This window comes from Chlorocebus sabaeus, chromosome 14 (genome assembly GCF_047675955.1).
Source record: "Chlorocebus sabaeus isolate Y175 chromosome 14, mChlSab1.0.hap1, whole genome shotgun sequence".
Classification (NCBI taxonomy): domain Eukaryota; kingdom Metazoa; phylum Chordata; class Mammalia; order Primates; family Cercopithecidae; genus Chlorocebus; species Chlorocebus sabaeus.
The window spans coordinates 60,958,032-60,972,398 of NC_132917.1; positions in this window are offsets into that span (position 1 = coordinate 60,958,032).

Here is a 14,367-nt window from a genome sequence, read left to right on the forward strand (position 1 = left end):
TCTTTTCTTTTCTTTTTTCTTTTCCTTCCTTCCTTCCTTTCTTTCTTTCTCTTTCCTCCTTTCTCTTTCTTTCTTTCTTTCTTTTCTTTCTTTCTTTCTTTCTTTCTTTCTTTCTTTCTTTCTTTCTTTCTTTCTTTCTTTCTTTCTTTCTTTCTTTCTTTCTTTCTTTCTTTTCTTTCTCTTTCTTTCTCTTCCTTCCTTTTCTTCTTTCCTCTCTCTTTCCCTTTCCTTTTCCCTCCTTTCCCTTTCCTTTCCTTTTTCCTTTCCCTTTCCTTTTCTTTTTCTTTCGTTTTTGACAGAGTCTTACTCTGTCACCCAGGCTAGAGTACAGTAATGTGATCATGGCTCACTGCAGCCTTGATCTTCCCTGGCTCAGGTGATCCTCCCACCTCAGCCTCCCAAATAGCTGGGACTACAGATGCACACCACCACATTCAGCTGATTTTTGTATATATATATATTTTTTTGTAGAGACAAGGTTTTGCAATGTTGTCCAGGCTGGTCTCAAATGCATGGGCTCAAGTGATCAGCTCACCTCAGTCACTCAAAGTATTGGGATTACAGGTGTGAACCACCATGGCTACCCCTTTTGCCCATTTTTATGTTGGATTTTTAGTGTTTTCTCATCAATTTCTAAGGGTTCTTTATTTAGTAGGGGTACTAGCTTTTTGCCTGATATGAATAACAAATAATTTCCGGGTTTTTTTTGTTTTTTGTTTTTTTTTTTGAGACGTAGTCGCTCTGTCGCCCAGGCTGGAGTGCAGGGGCCGGATCTCAGCTCACTGCAAGCTCCGCCTCCCGGGTTTACGCCATTCTCCTGCCTCAGCCTCCAGAGTAGCTGGGACTACAGGCGCCCGCCACCTCGCCCGGCTAGTTTTTTGTATTTTTTAGTAGAGACGGAGTTTCAACGTGTTAGCCAAGATGGTCTCGATCTCCTGACCTCGTGATCCACCCGTCTCGGCCTCCCAAAGTGCTGGGATTACAGGGTTGAACCACCGCGCCCGGCCTCCTGTTTTTCTTTTTTTTTTGAGACAGAGTCTTGCTCTGTCACCCAGGCTGGAGTACAGTGGCACGATCTCGGCTCACTGCAAGCTCCACCTCCTGGGTTCACGCCATTCTCCTGCCTCAGCTTCCCGAGTAGCTGGGACTACAGGCGCCCGCTACCACGCCCGGCTAATTTTTTTTTGTATTTTTAGTAGAGACGGGGTTTCACCATGCTAGCCAGGATAGTCTAGATCTCCTGACCTTGTGATCTGCCCGTCTCGGCCTCACAAAGTGCTGGGATTACAGGCATGAGCCACAGCACCCGGCCAATTTCCTATTTTTCATTTGCATTTTTTCCCTTGGTGAATTATGTCTTTTGGCCATTCTGAAAGGTTTTTAAAATTTTTTAGCTACTCAAATTTACCAATCTAATCTTTCATGACTTTACATTTGAGTCACATTTAGAAAGACCTTTCACACTTTTAAAGCCTATAAAGAAATTCGTATTTTCTTCTAAAACTTGCATGGTTTTATTTTCCCATGTAAATATCTGATCCACTTGAAAGTTTTCACATGGTATAATGTGTGATATAGGCATCCAACTTTTTTTTTCTTTCTGATGGCTGTGCAATTTCCAGTGTCCATAAACACGCTTATTGAATACAATTTTTTCTTCCACTAGTTTGAAATACTGCATTTATTACATACTAAATTCTGGTTTAAGGTAATGCTAACTGCAAAAAATGGTTCCAACACAATAGAAGTTTATTTCGCATTTGAATAAAATGCAAATATGTGTTCCTGATTGGCAGGCAGCTTTCTCGATTGGTAATTCAAGGCTCTTCTCATGTTCTGGTTCCAGTCTCTTTAAAACATGGCTTCCATGGTGTGGTGGTGTTCTGTCTCAAGTCAGAGGACAGAGAGAGGGAGAGCAGGGTATTGCTTGTGAGGCACTTTTGTGGGACAGGCTGGTAGTGGCATATATCATTTTTGCTCACATTCAGTTGCCTGAATTCACTCACGTGGCCATGCCTATCTACTATTTCTCCATTAAGGAACCTTTTCTTTATTTTCTTTATTTTTTGAGACAGAGGGTCTCACTGTGTTACCCAGGCTGAAGTACAGTGGGGTGATCTAGGCTTACTACAACCTCTGCCTCTTAGGCTCAAAAGCAGTCCTACCACCTCAGCCTCCCCAGTAGCTGGGTCCACAGGCACGTGCTACCACACCCTGCTAATTTTTGCATTTTTTGTAGAGATGGGGTTTTGCCATGTTGCCGAGGCTGGTCTCGAATTCCTGAGCTCCAGCAATCCACCCACCTCGGCCTCCCAAAGTGCTGGGATTACAGGCATGAGTCACTGCACCCAACCAAGGAGGCTTTTAATTTCTAATTAGTATTCCCTATTGTTTTTTCTTTTCATTAATCAATCTTGTCCAAGGCTGATATATTTTAAGGTTTTTCAAAAAACCAACTTTTAAAAAAAGTCCCATTAAGGCCAGGCGTGGTGGCTCACACCTGTAACCTCAGCACTTTGGGAGGCTGAGGTGGGTGGATCACCTGAGGTCAGGAGTTCAAGACCAGCTCGGATAACATGGTGAAACCCCATCTCTACTAAAAATACAAAAATTAGCTGGGTGTGGTGGTGGGTGCCTATAATCCTAGCTACTCTGGAGACTGAGGCAAGAGAATCATTTGAACCGGGAGGCATAGGTTGCAGTGAGCCAAGATCATGCCATTGCACTCCAGCCTGGGCAACAATGGTGAAACTCCGTCTCAAAAAAAAAAAAAAAAAAGGCCGGGCGCGGTGGCTGCAATCCCAGGACTTGGAAGGCGGGCGGATCATGAGGTGAGGAGATCGAGACCATCCTGGCTTACACGGTGAAACCCCGTCTCTACTAAAAATATGGAAAATTAGCCAGGCGTGGTGGCAGGCGCCTGTAGTCCCAGCTACTCCAGAGGCTGAGGCAGGAGAATGGCGTGAACCCGGGAGGCGGAGCTTGCAGCGAGCCGAGATCGCGCCACTGCACTCCAGCCTGAGTGACAGAACGAGGCTCCATTTCAAAAAAAAACAAAACATATTTTTCTCATTACTAGCTCATGGCACTTCCTTAAATTTAGTCCAGAGGGCAGTTTTTTTTTGTTTGTTTGTTCTTTTTGTTTGTTTGTTTTTGAGACGGAGTCTTGCTCTGTCGCCCACGCTGGAGTGCCATGGCGCGATGTCGGCTCAGTGCAAGCTCGCCTCCAGGGTTCACGCCATTCTCCTGCCTCAGCCTACCGAGTAGCTGGGACTACAGGCACCCGACACCACGCCCGGCTAATTTTTTGTATTTTTAGTAGAGACAGGGTTTCACCAATTCGCTCGCCTCGGCCTCCCAAAGTGCTGGGATTGCAGGCGTGAGCCACCGTGCCCAGCCTGGAGGGCAATTTTTTTTTTTTTTTTTTTTTTGTTTGCGATGAACTCTCCCTCTGTAGCCCAGGCTGGAGTGCAGTGGCACGATCTCGGCTCCTGCAAGCTCCGCCTCCCGGGTTCCTGCCATTCTCCTGCTTCAGCCTCTAGAGTAGCTGGGACTACAGGCGCCCACCACCACGCCCGGATAATTTTTTGTATTTTTAGTAGAGACGGGGTTTCACCGTGTTAGCCAGGATGGTCTCGATCTCCTGACCTCGTGATCCACCCGCCTTGGCCTCCCAAAGTGCTGGGATTACAGGCGTGAGCCACCGTGCCGGCCTACAAATACCTTTTATTCTGGAACTAGATCAGTTGATTATAAAGTTCATAGGAAAAAAATAAATATGAAAGAAGAGCTAGAAAAATCTTGTAAAAGAAAATTCAATTTGGTTCAGAGAGACAGACTAGTCCTACAAGATACAAGAGTATACTATAAAGCCTCTGCAGTAAAAACTGAGTGTGTTGGCAAATCAATGTAACATAATAGAAAGTCTAGAAATAGGCTCAAGAAAATAAAGAAGTTTAATATATAGCAAAAGTGGCATCTCAAATCACTAGATAGCTTTTTAATAAATATCACTGGGACAACTGATTATTTTGAAAAATACAGATTTGGATTATACCTGGCACCATATACAAGGATAAAATCCAAATGAGAGCTATATGTAAAGAATTAATTCATATAAGTAATAGAAGAAAATATGGATGAGTTCCTTTATAAGCAAGGAGTAGGAGAAAGAAATAAGAGGAAAGATTGATAACCTTAACTACTTAAAAAAGAAAACTTCATGGCAAAAAAAAAAAAAAGTCAGAAAAGATGACAAACTGGGAGAAAATACTGCAAGGCTAATATACAAGTTCTTTAAAAATCAGGATGAAAAGGCTGGGTGTGGTGGCTCACACCTGTAATCCCAGCACTTTGGTAGGCCGAGGCCGGCGGATCACGAGGTCAGGAGTTCAAGACCAGCATGACCAATATGGTGAAACCTCGTCTCTACTAAAGAACACAAAAATTAGCTGGGTGTGGTGGCACGCGCCTGTAATCCCAGCTACTCAGGAGGCTGAGGCAGGAGAATCACTTGAACCCGGGAGGCGGAGGTTGCAGTGAGCCAAGATTGCACCACTGTACTCCAGCCTGGGTGACAGACTGAGACTCTGTCTAAAAAAAAAAAAAAAAACAGGATGAAAAAGACAAAAAGATACAAACCTATTATGAAAAAGAAAAAAGATATGAACAGACTGTCCACAGAAAAAGACATATGAATGGCCCTTAAATGAAATGCTCAACATGTTCATTATGAGGGAAATGCAAATTTAAAATATGCTGAAATACTAATTCCTATCTATCATGTTGGCAAAAATGTAAAAGTACAAAATGGTACTACTCCAAGGAGAGGAATTTGGCAATGTCTAGCAAATGCTCATATATATTTATCTTTTGGTCCAGTAATGCCACTTCTAGGAATTTACTATGAAGATACAACTTGACGAATATAGAACAATAGGAGCATAAGATTACTCATTGTAGAATTATTTATACACAATAGCAATAATGTGGAAACAACTCAAATGTCCATTAGCAAGAGACTGGGTTGAATAATAGGACATTAGCACACTGGAGTATTGCACAGCTATTAAAAAAACAAGGACAGGCTTTGCGCAGTGGCTCACTCCTGTCATCCCAGCGCTTTGGGAGACTGAGGTGGGAGGACAGCTTGAGCCCAGGAATTCAAGACCAGCCTAGGCAACATAGTGAGACGTCATCTCTACAAAAAATAAAATTACCCGGGTATGGTGGCAAGCCCTATGGTCCCAGCTACTCGGGAGGCTGAAGTGGGAGGACTGCTTGAGCCCAGGAGGTCGAGACTGTAGTGAGATAAGATCATGCCACTCAACCTGGGTGACAAAATGAGACCCTGTCTCAAAAAAAAAAAAAAAAAAAAAAAAAAAAAGGACAATGACGATTTCTGTGAATTGAAATGGAAAGAAAACTATATAGAGCAAGATACTTTCGTTCAAGAAATACAAACAAGAATCTAATAGATTCTCTTTAACAGTACAGTTTATTTACTATTTTAATTAACAATATGTCCACATTAGTCCAAAAACAAATATATGTATTTCTTTTTGCAAAAAGAAACAGAGATGTGGCTGGGCATGATGGTTCACGCCTGTAATCCCAGCATTTTTGGGAGTCTGAGGCGGGCGAATCACAAGGTCAGGAGTTCGAGACCAGCCTGGCCAATGTGGTGAAACCCTATCTCTACTAACAATACAAAAAATTAGCTAGGTGTAGTGGTGGGCGACTGTAATCCCAACTACTCAGGAGGTTGAGGCAGGAGAATCGCTTGAACCTGGGAGGCGGAGGTTGCAGTGAGTTGAGATCGCGCCACTGCACTGCAGCCCAGGCGACAGAGTGAGACTGCATCTAAAAAAAAAAAAAGAAAGAAACAGAGATGTACCAAAAATAGTGAAATAGGTTATCTCTGGGGGACAGAGGAAGGAATAGGTGGAAGGGATAGAGCTGAGGAAGCTAGACTTTTCTAAGCATAACTTTTTACATAGTTCTGACTTAAAAAATTTTTAACTTTGAAATTATAGATTCAAACCAGGTGTGGTGGCTCATGCCTGTAATCCCAGCACCTTGAGAGGCCGAGGTGGGCAGATAGCTTGAACTCAGGAGTTCAAGACCAGACTAGGCAACATGGCAAAATCCTGTCTCTACAAAAAATACAAAAATTAGCCAGGCGTGTTGTGTACCTGTAGTCTCAGCTACTTGGGGGGCTGAGGCGGGAGGATCCCTTCAAACAGGGAGGTCGAGGCTGCAATGAGCAGAGATCATACCACTGCACTCCAGGCTGGGCAACAGAGACCCTGTCTCAAAACAAACAAAAACAAAAAAATGTGACTTGCAAAATAAAGCATTGGAGTTACTGCTCTCTTAATACAAATGCTTTGAATTGTGTCTCTGCTTGTCACCCTTGACCTTTTTTACACCCTGGGGCAATGTGCCATTGTTAGACAAGGAGGAGGACATATATACCTTCCTTTTGGAAAAAGGATGACTGTAAAAGCAGAAATAAGAAAAGAGAAGCTGTGCCTACAACACTTAACATGCTTTTAGGCAAGTCAATTTTAGGGAAGAGTTTATATGAAACTGAAGATCTGGGAATTGATCCCTTAAGAAGAAAGTCTGTGTACGCTTTGAAGGCCACTGGTATACACATGCCTTTTTGCCTACTCCTTTTAATTCTTACAACCTACTCTAATTGCGCCTCTGTCTCCACAACTATGTTGAACATACTTTTACAAAGGCCATCAATGACATGCACATTGCTAAACATACACAAAAAATCATGAGCAAGTAGTTATAAGCTTCAGGACATATAAAAAGAAATTCTAATGCAGAAATTTTATCCAAAGTTTCACCCATTTTATAGTCAATATTAGTAAAAAAGACGAAGACACATGGGCCAGGCGTGGGGGCTCACACCTGTAATCCCAGCACTTTGGGAGGTCAAGGTGGGTGGATCACTTGAGGTCAGGAGTTCGAGACCAGCCTGGCCAACATGGTGAAAACCCATCTCTACTTAAAATACAAAAATTAGCAGGGCATGGTGGTGCACACCTGTAGTCCCAGCTACTTGGGAGGCCAAGACAGGAGAATCACTTGAACCTGGGAGGCGGAGGTTGCAGTGAGCCAAGATCGCGCCACTGCACTCCAGCCTGGGTGACAGACTGAGACTGTGTCTCAAAAAAAAAAAAAAAAAAAAAAAAAAAAAAAGGCTTAAGACATGGAGTACATTGGTTTAGGGACAGGTCTCCTGACCTAGCCAGCCCCAAGCAGGAGTGACATAGTTGTAGAGGGGTGCATTTAAGCAAACCTGGCTGGTCCATTTTCTGAACTAGACAGTCCACTAGAATTTTGATGAAGCATCTCATCAGTTATGGGCATGTTGATGAAGAGTCAACTCTGTAAAATATTTGAAGAGATTTATTCTGAGCCAAATATGAGTGACCATGGCCCATGACACAGCCCTCAGGAGGTCCTGAGAACATGTGCCCAAGGTGGTTGGGGCACAGCTTGGTTTTATACATTTTAGGGAGGCATGAGACATCAATGAAATACATTTAAGAAGTACATTGGTTTGGTTCAGAAAGGTGGGGCAACTCAAAGCATTGACTTTCAGGCTATAGGTAAATGTAAACATTTTCTTTTTTGGGATGGAGTCTCACTTTGTCGCCCAAGCTGGAGTGCAGTGGCACAATCTCTGCTTACTGCAACCTCCATCCCCTGGGTTCAAGCAATTCTCCTGCCTCAGCTTCCCGAGTAGCTGGGACTACAGGTGCATGCCACTACGCCTGGCTAATTTTTTGTATTTTAGTAGAGATGGGGTTTCACCATGTTGCCCAGGCTGGTCTTGAACTCCTGAGGTCAGCAATCTGCCCGTGTTGGCCTTTTAAAGTGCTGGGATTAGAGGCATGAGACACTGCGCCCGGCCAATTTAAATATTTTCTAATTGACAATTGGTTGAGTTGACAATTGTCTGAAGACCTGGGATCAACAGGAAGGACATGTTCAGGTTAAGATAAAAGATTATAAGACTTCAAAAGGTTCTTCAAAGGTTCAAAAGGCATGCACCTGTAGACCCAGCTACTCAGGAAGCTGAGGCAGAATTGCTTGAACCTGGCGTGGCGGAGGTTGCAGTAAGCAGAGATGGTGCCACTGCACTCCAGCTTGGGCGACAAAGTGAGACTCCGTCCCAAAAAAGAAAAAGAAAAAGAAAATGTTTACGTTTACCTATAGCCTGGGAGTCCCTGCTTTGAGTTGTCCCGCCTTTCTGAACCAAACCAATGTATTTCTTAAATGTATTTCATTGATGTCTCATGCCTCCCTAAAATGTATAAAACCAAGCTGTGCCCCAACCACCTTGGGCACATGTTCTCAGGACCTCCTGAGGGCTGTCACAGGCCAAAGTCACGAAAGGTTCTTTTGAAGTCTTATAATGGCTGCCCTTAGAGATGACAGATGACAAATGTTTCCTATTCAGACTTTTAAAAAGATGCTAGACTTTCAGTCTCTTCAGGTTTGGGAGGGTCTGGAAGAAAAAGATCTAGCTACGTTAATAGAGATTCTTTACAGATGCATATTTTCCCCCACAAAGCACAGCTTTGCAGGACCATTTCAAAATATGGCAAAGAAACATGTTTTGGGGTAAAATATTTTGACTTTCTTCTTTGTCACATAATATCATGCCAAAGTCAGACTGGAAAGCAACTCACCATATATAGGGTTAAATAAAACTCATCTGATGAGAATTTATGGTTTGTAGGGCATGACTCCCCAGGCCCCTTAGATAGGAATTTGGGCAAGATTTAAAAAAAATATATATATATATATATATCAGAGCTTAGTCCTGAGGTAGCTTCTGAAATGGTGGGAAAGACTGTGAGATTTGAGGAAACATTTGGTTCAGCCATTGTTCTTAAGAGATACTGAAACATTTCAACCTATTATAAAGAGGGAAATTTAAAGTATTAATGTGTTGGTAGGACCTGTTTGTTTTGTTTTATTTATTTTTTATTTTTTATTTTTTTTTAAATTCACTGGCCCCTAAAGAAACTTCTCTCTCAGGCCACAATATAACCAGATACCAGACACCCGAGATGTTTTGGAGGGAGGGTCGTGGAGCCAAGATTGCAGCTCCTTATTGAGGAAAACCGTCCTCAAGGATCCAGAGTCATTTCTCCCGTGTTCAGCTTGAAAACCTTGGGCAACTTCTGGAGATTTCAACCTCTCACAAATGTAGAAATGTGACTGGCGCAGCATCCTTTCCGGAATTGGTGATGTCTTTCTGTAAGGGCTGAATTTCCATACCATCAACCAAATCGGGAAAGTCGGAGCATCCTTTTCTCCAAGAATGACAGGTGGTTTCTCTCAGGCTTTTCTGTCCTGGCACCTTTCTCTCCAATGCAGTCTATGAAATACATTATTTTTTTTTTGAGACGGAGTCTCGCTCTGTCGCCCAGGCTAGAGGGCAGTGGTGTGATCTCGGCTCACTGCAAGCTCTGCCTCCTGGTTTCACGCCATTCTCCTGCCGCAGCCTCCCGAGTAGCTGGGACTACAGGCGCCCGCCACCACGCCAGCTAATTTTTTGTATTTTCAGTAGAGACGGGGTTTCACCGCGTTAGCCAGGATGGTCTCGATCTCCTGATCTCATGATCCGCATGTCTCGGCCTCCCATAGTGCTGGGATTACAGGCGTGAGCCACTGCGCCCAACCTGGAATATTTTTAAATATGTAGATTATTAACCCCTGACACGCTTGAAAGTCCTTTATAACCAACTTCCTCCTCAATATAAAATATTAATGTAATTTGGCCGGGCGGGGTGACTCACGCCTGTAATTCTAGCACGTTGGGAGGCTGAGGCGGGTGGATTGCCTGAGCTCAGGAGTTAGAGACCAGCCTGGGCAACACGGCGAAACTCCGTCTCTACTAAAATAAAAATTAGCCAGGAGTGGTGGCTCGCCTGTAATCCCAGTGAGCCGATCGCGCCACTGCACTCCAGCCTGGGGACAGGGTGAGACTCCGTTTCTAAAAAAGAGAAAAAAATTAATGTAATTTTTAATTTTTTCCACCCTCGCTGTCCTGCTCCTAACATTCTTTTTTTTTTTTTTTGAGACGGAGTCTTGCTCTGTCGCCCAGGCTGCAGTGCAGTGGCGCGATCTCGGCTCACTGCAAGCTCCGCCTACCGGGTTCACGCCATTCTCCTGCCTCAGCCGGAGTAGCTGGGGCTACAGGCGCCCGCCACCCCGCCTGGCTATTTTGTATTTTTAGTAGACACGGGATTTCACCGTGTTAGCCAGGATGGTCTCGATCTCCTGGCCTCGTGATCCGCCCACCTTGGCCTCCCAAAGTGCTGGGATTACAGACGTGAGCTACCGCGCCGAGCCAACATTAATTTTTAAAACTCGATTTAGACACCGTTTGGAGAGGGCCAGGTGCTGAACACCTGCTGATGTAATGCGGTGTATTTTTGTTTGAGAGCCACAGGAAGACGCCTTGTGGCTGTTGTACTGGTATTCCCTCTTCATAGGAGGGATGGTGCCTCTGGACATCTTCCGACAGCAGGGTCCCTGGGTGAAGTTAGCAGCGCCAGCCCGGGTTAGCGGAAGCAGCCTTCAGGTAGCCTAAGAAAGCAGGTTTGTCAGCTTGCGCCGCGGATTTTCTGTTAGGGAAGCCGATGGGGCGCGGCTCCTTGGAGCATGCGCACACAAACTTTCCGCTAGGACTCAAGCGAGCATGCGCACACAGATGTTAAGGTTTGGGCGCGCTATTTGGAGCGTGAGCGGTCAGGTCCGAGGACATGTTGACGTCGTCCGAGAGTCTGTTAAAAACCTGCTCTGGCCGGATTCCAGACTCGAGGGGGAAAGGCATGGTATGTTCGTTTTATAACAGGAGTTTTAGGGTCGTCTTTTTTCCTTGGATAAGTTTTTCCAAATATAAATATATTAAATATTCATTTTAAAATATCTGAGAATTAACAGGCAGCAGTGCATTAGACAAATAGGCAAAGGACTGGGGTGCAAAGTTCACAGAAAAATAATAGTTCAAAATAGACTTTAAATATGTGAAAAGATGCTTAGCTGCATGTTTTTGTGGTTTTTTAAAAATTTAATTAAATTAATTAATTTATTTGAGATGGAGTCTCACTGTGTTGCCCACGCTGGAGTGCAGTAATGCAATCTCGGCTCACTGCAACCTCCGCTTCCCAGGTTCAAGTGATTCTCCCACCTCAGCCTCCTGAGTAGCTGGGATTACAGGCAGGTGCCACCACGCCAGGCTAATGTTTGTATTTTTAGTAGAAATGAGGTTCACGATGTTAGCCAGGCTGGTCTCAAACTCCTGACCTCAGGTGATCCACCCGCCTCAGCCTCCCAAAGTGCTGAGATTACAGGCGTGAGCCACCACGCCTGGCCTGTTTTGTTTATTTTGTTTTGTTTGTTTTGTTTTGTTTTTCTGAGACAGGTGGCACAATCACAGCTCACTGCAGCCTCCACTTCCCAGGCCCAAGTAATCCTCCCACCTTAGTTTCACCAAGTGCTAGGATTACAAGCCAGCATCAGTTTTAATAAGAATGCAAATCATCATGATTGGTAAACATTGAAACGTTTGGTAATATACTCAATATAGGAGGATGTAAGGGAAACAGATGCTGAGTTACGGTGCTAGTAGGAGCAGAATGCAGCAATCCTTTGTGGTTATCAAAACCACACTGAATAACATTTGCATTTTGACCCAACAATCCCACTTTGGGGAATTTTGCCTCCAAATACACTTGCTTACATATAGAGTAATATGTGTAGGAGGTTATTGATTGTAATAGCAAAAGATTGTAAACTACGCGAGTATCCATCAGAGGACTGATATTATAAACTATAGTACATATGCACAATGGAGCATTGTGCAGCTATGAAAAAGAGTGAGGAATCAGTTCCCAATATACTAATGTGGAACCATCTCTAGCATATCTTACTAAGTGAAAAAAGCCCAGGTGCCAAACAGTGTATAAATTATGCTTTTGTGTAGAAAAAGATAAATGAGAGTATATGATCCTTATTTCCACATAAATTCTGGTAATATACTCAAGAAACAAATAATCATGGTTTCATATGAGATGGAGGGTAGGACTGAAATAGGGTGAGAGACTTCTTAATGTATACCTCATTATAACATATTGTTTTTTGAATTATCTGAATGCTGTTCATTGAAAACAAAAGACTACAGTAACTTTTTTTTTAAAAGCTAGACACGTATAATATAAAAAAAAGGGGCCAGGTGCGGTGGCTCCTGCTTGTAATCACAGCACTTTGGGAGGCTGAGAAGGGCAGATCACGAGGTCAGGAGATGGAGACCATCGTGGGCAACGTGGTGAAACCCCGTCTCTACTAAAAATACAAAAATTAGACAGGCGTGATGGCGCATGCCTGTAGTCTTAGCTACTCTGGAGGCTAAGGCAGGAGAATCGAATCGCTTGAACCAGGTAGTCAGAGGTTGCAGTGAGCCGAGATGGTGCCACTGCACTCCAGCCTGGTGACAGAGCAAGACTTCGTCTCAAAACAACAACAACAACAACAACAAAAAAAAAAAAACTGGAGGCTGGGTGTGTGGCTCACACCTGTAATCCCACCACTTTGGAAGACTGAGACAGGAGGATTGCTTGAGCACAGGAGTTTGAGACCAACCTGGGCAACATGGTGAAAACCCGTGTCTACAAAAAGAACATCAACAACAACAACAACAAAACAAAATTAGATGGGAGTGTGGTGGCGAGCACCTGTAGTCCCAACTACCAGGGAGATTGAGGTGGGAGGGCCGGTTGAGCCCAGGAGGCAGAGGTTACAGTGAGCTGAGATCCTGCCACTGCACTGCAGCCTGGGTGGCAGAGGGAGACTCTCAAAAAAAGAGAAAGAAAGAAAAAAGGTGAAATTATGGGAGATTTTTCCTTTCCTTTTTTTTTTTTTTTTTTTTTTTTTGATAGGATTTCCTCTGTTGCCCAGACTGGAGTGCAGCGGCACGATCACAACTCACTGCCCACGCTCAAGCGATCTGCCGGCCTCAGCCTCCCAAAGTGTTGGGATTACAGGGTGAGCCACTGTTCCCAGACAAGAATATTATTTTATATGTTTTTTTTTTTTTTTTTTTTTTTTTTTGAGACAGAGTCTCGCTCTGTCGCCCGGGTTGGAGTGCAGCGGCCGGATCTCAGCTCACTGCAAGCTCCGCCTCCCGGGTTTACGCCATTCTCCTGCCTCAGCCTCCCGAGTAGCTGGGACTACAGGCGCCCGCCACCTCGCCCAGCTAGTTTTTTGTATTTTTTTTAGTAGAGACGGGGTTTCACCATGTTGCCAGGATGGTCTCGATCTCCTGACCTCGTGATCCGCCCGTCTCGGCCTCCCAAAGTGCTGGGATTACAGGCTTGAGCCACCGCGCCCGGCCTATTTTATATGTTTTTAACACACAAGAGTTTTCTTGGAATAACAAGAGTTCATCCAAAATGTTTTGCCAATTTACATTTCCACCTGCAATATAGAAAACCTTCCCCTTGCTGCATGTTCTCACCAATTCTTAGAATTGACAGACTACTTTTTTTGTCAATCTTGTGGTATAAAATATTACCTGATTTTGTTTTCACTTTGCACTTCTGTGATTATTAGTGAGGTGAGCCTCTTAGATTTATTGCCCATTCATGCTTTGTTTTTTGAGAAGTACCTTTTTTCTGTTTTGCCTTTCCCTTTTTCATAGGAGTTTTTAAAAATGTATTCTATATGTTGATTCTTAAAGATTATTTGTGTGGCAAATATTTTCTACCAGTCTGTGGGTTGCCTTTTTGTTTGTTTGGTTTTTGTTTGTCTTGAGACTGAGTCTCGCTCTGTCGCCCAGGCTGGAGTGCAGTGGTGCCATCTCGGCTTACTGCAACCTCTACCCCATAGCTTCAAGCAATTCTCCTGCCTCAGCCTCCTGATTAGCTGGGATTACAGGTGCCTGCCTCCACTCCCAGCAGATTTTTATATTTTTAGTAGAGATGAGGTTTCACCATGTTGGCCAGGCTGGTCTCGAAATCCTGACTTCAGGTGATCCACTCGCCTCGGCCTCCCAAAGTGCTGGGATTTCAGGCATCAGCCACTGTACCTGACCTGGAAAGGAATATTTTAATAAAATTATTTTTATTGTTTTACATGTTTTGGAAATAGAGGAGAGGTTTTTTTTTTTTTTTTAACTAATTTTAAAATCTGACCCTAATGTTTGTTACTCATTTGGATATCCTCTTGTGTGAAGTGCCTGTTCAAGTCTTTGCCCCTTTTTCTATTGTTTTATTGATTTACAAGAATTCTTTATATATTCTGAATACATGTCCTTTGTACATAGTCTTT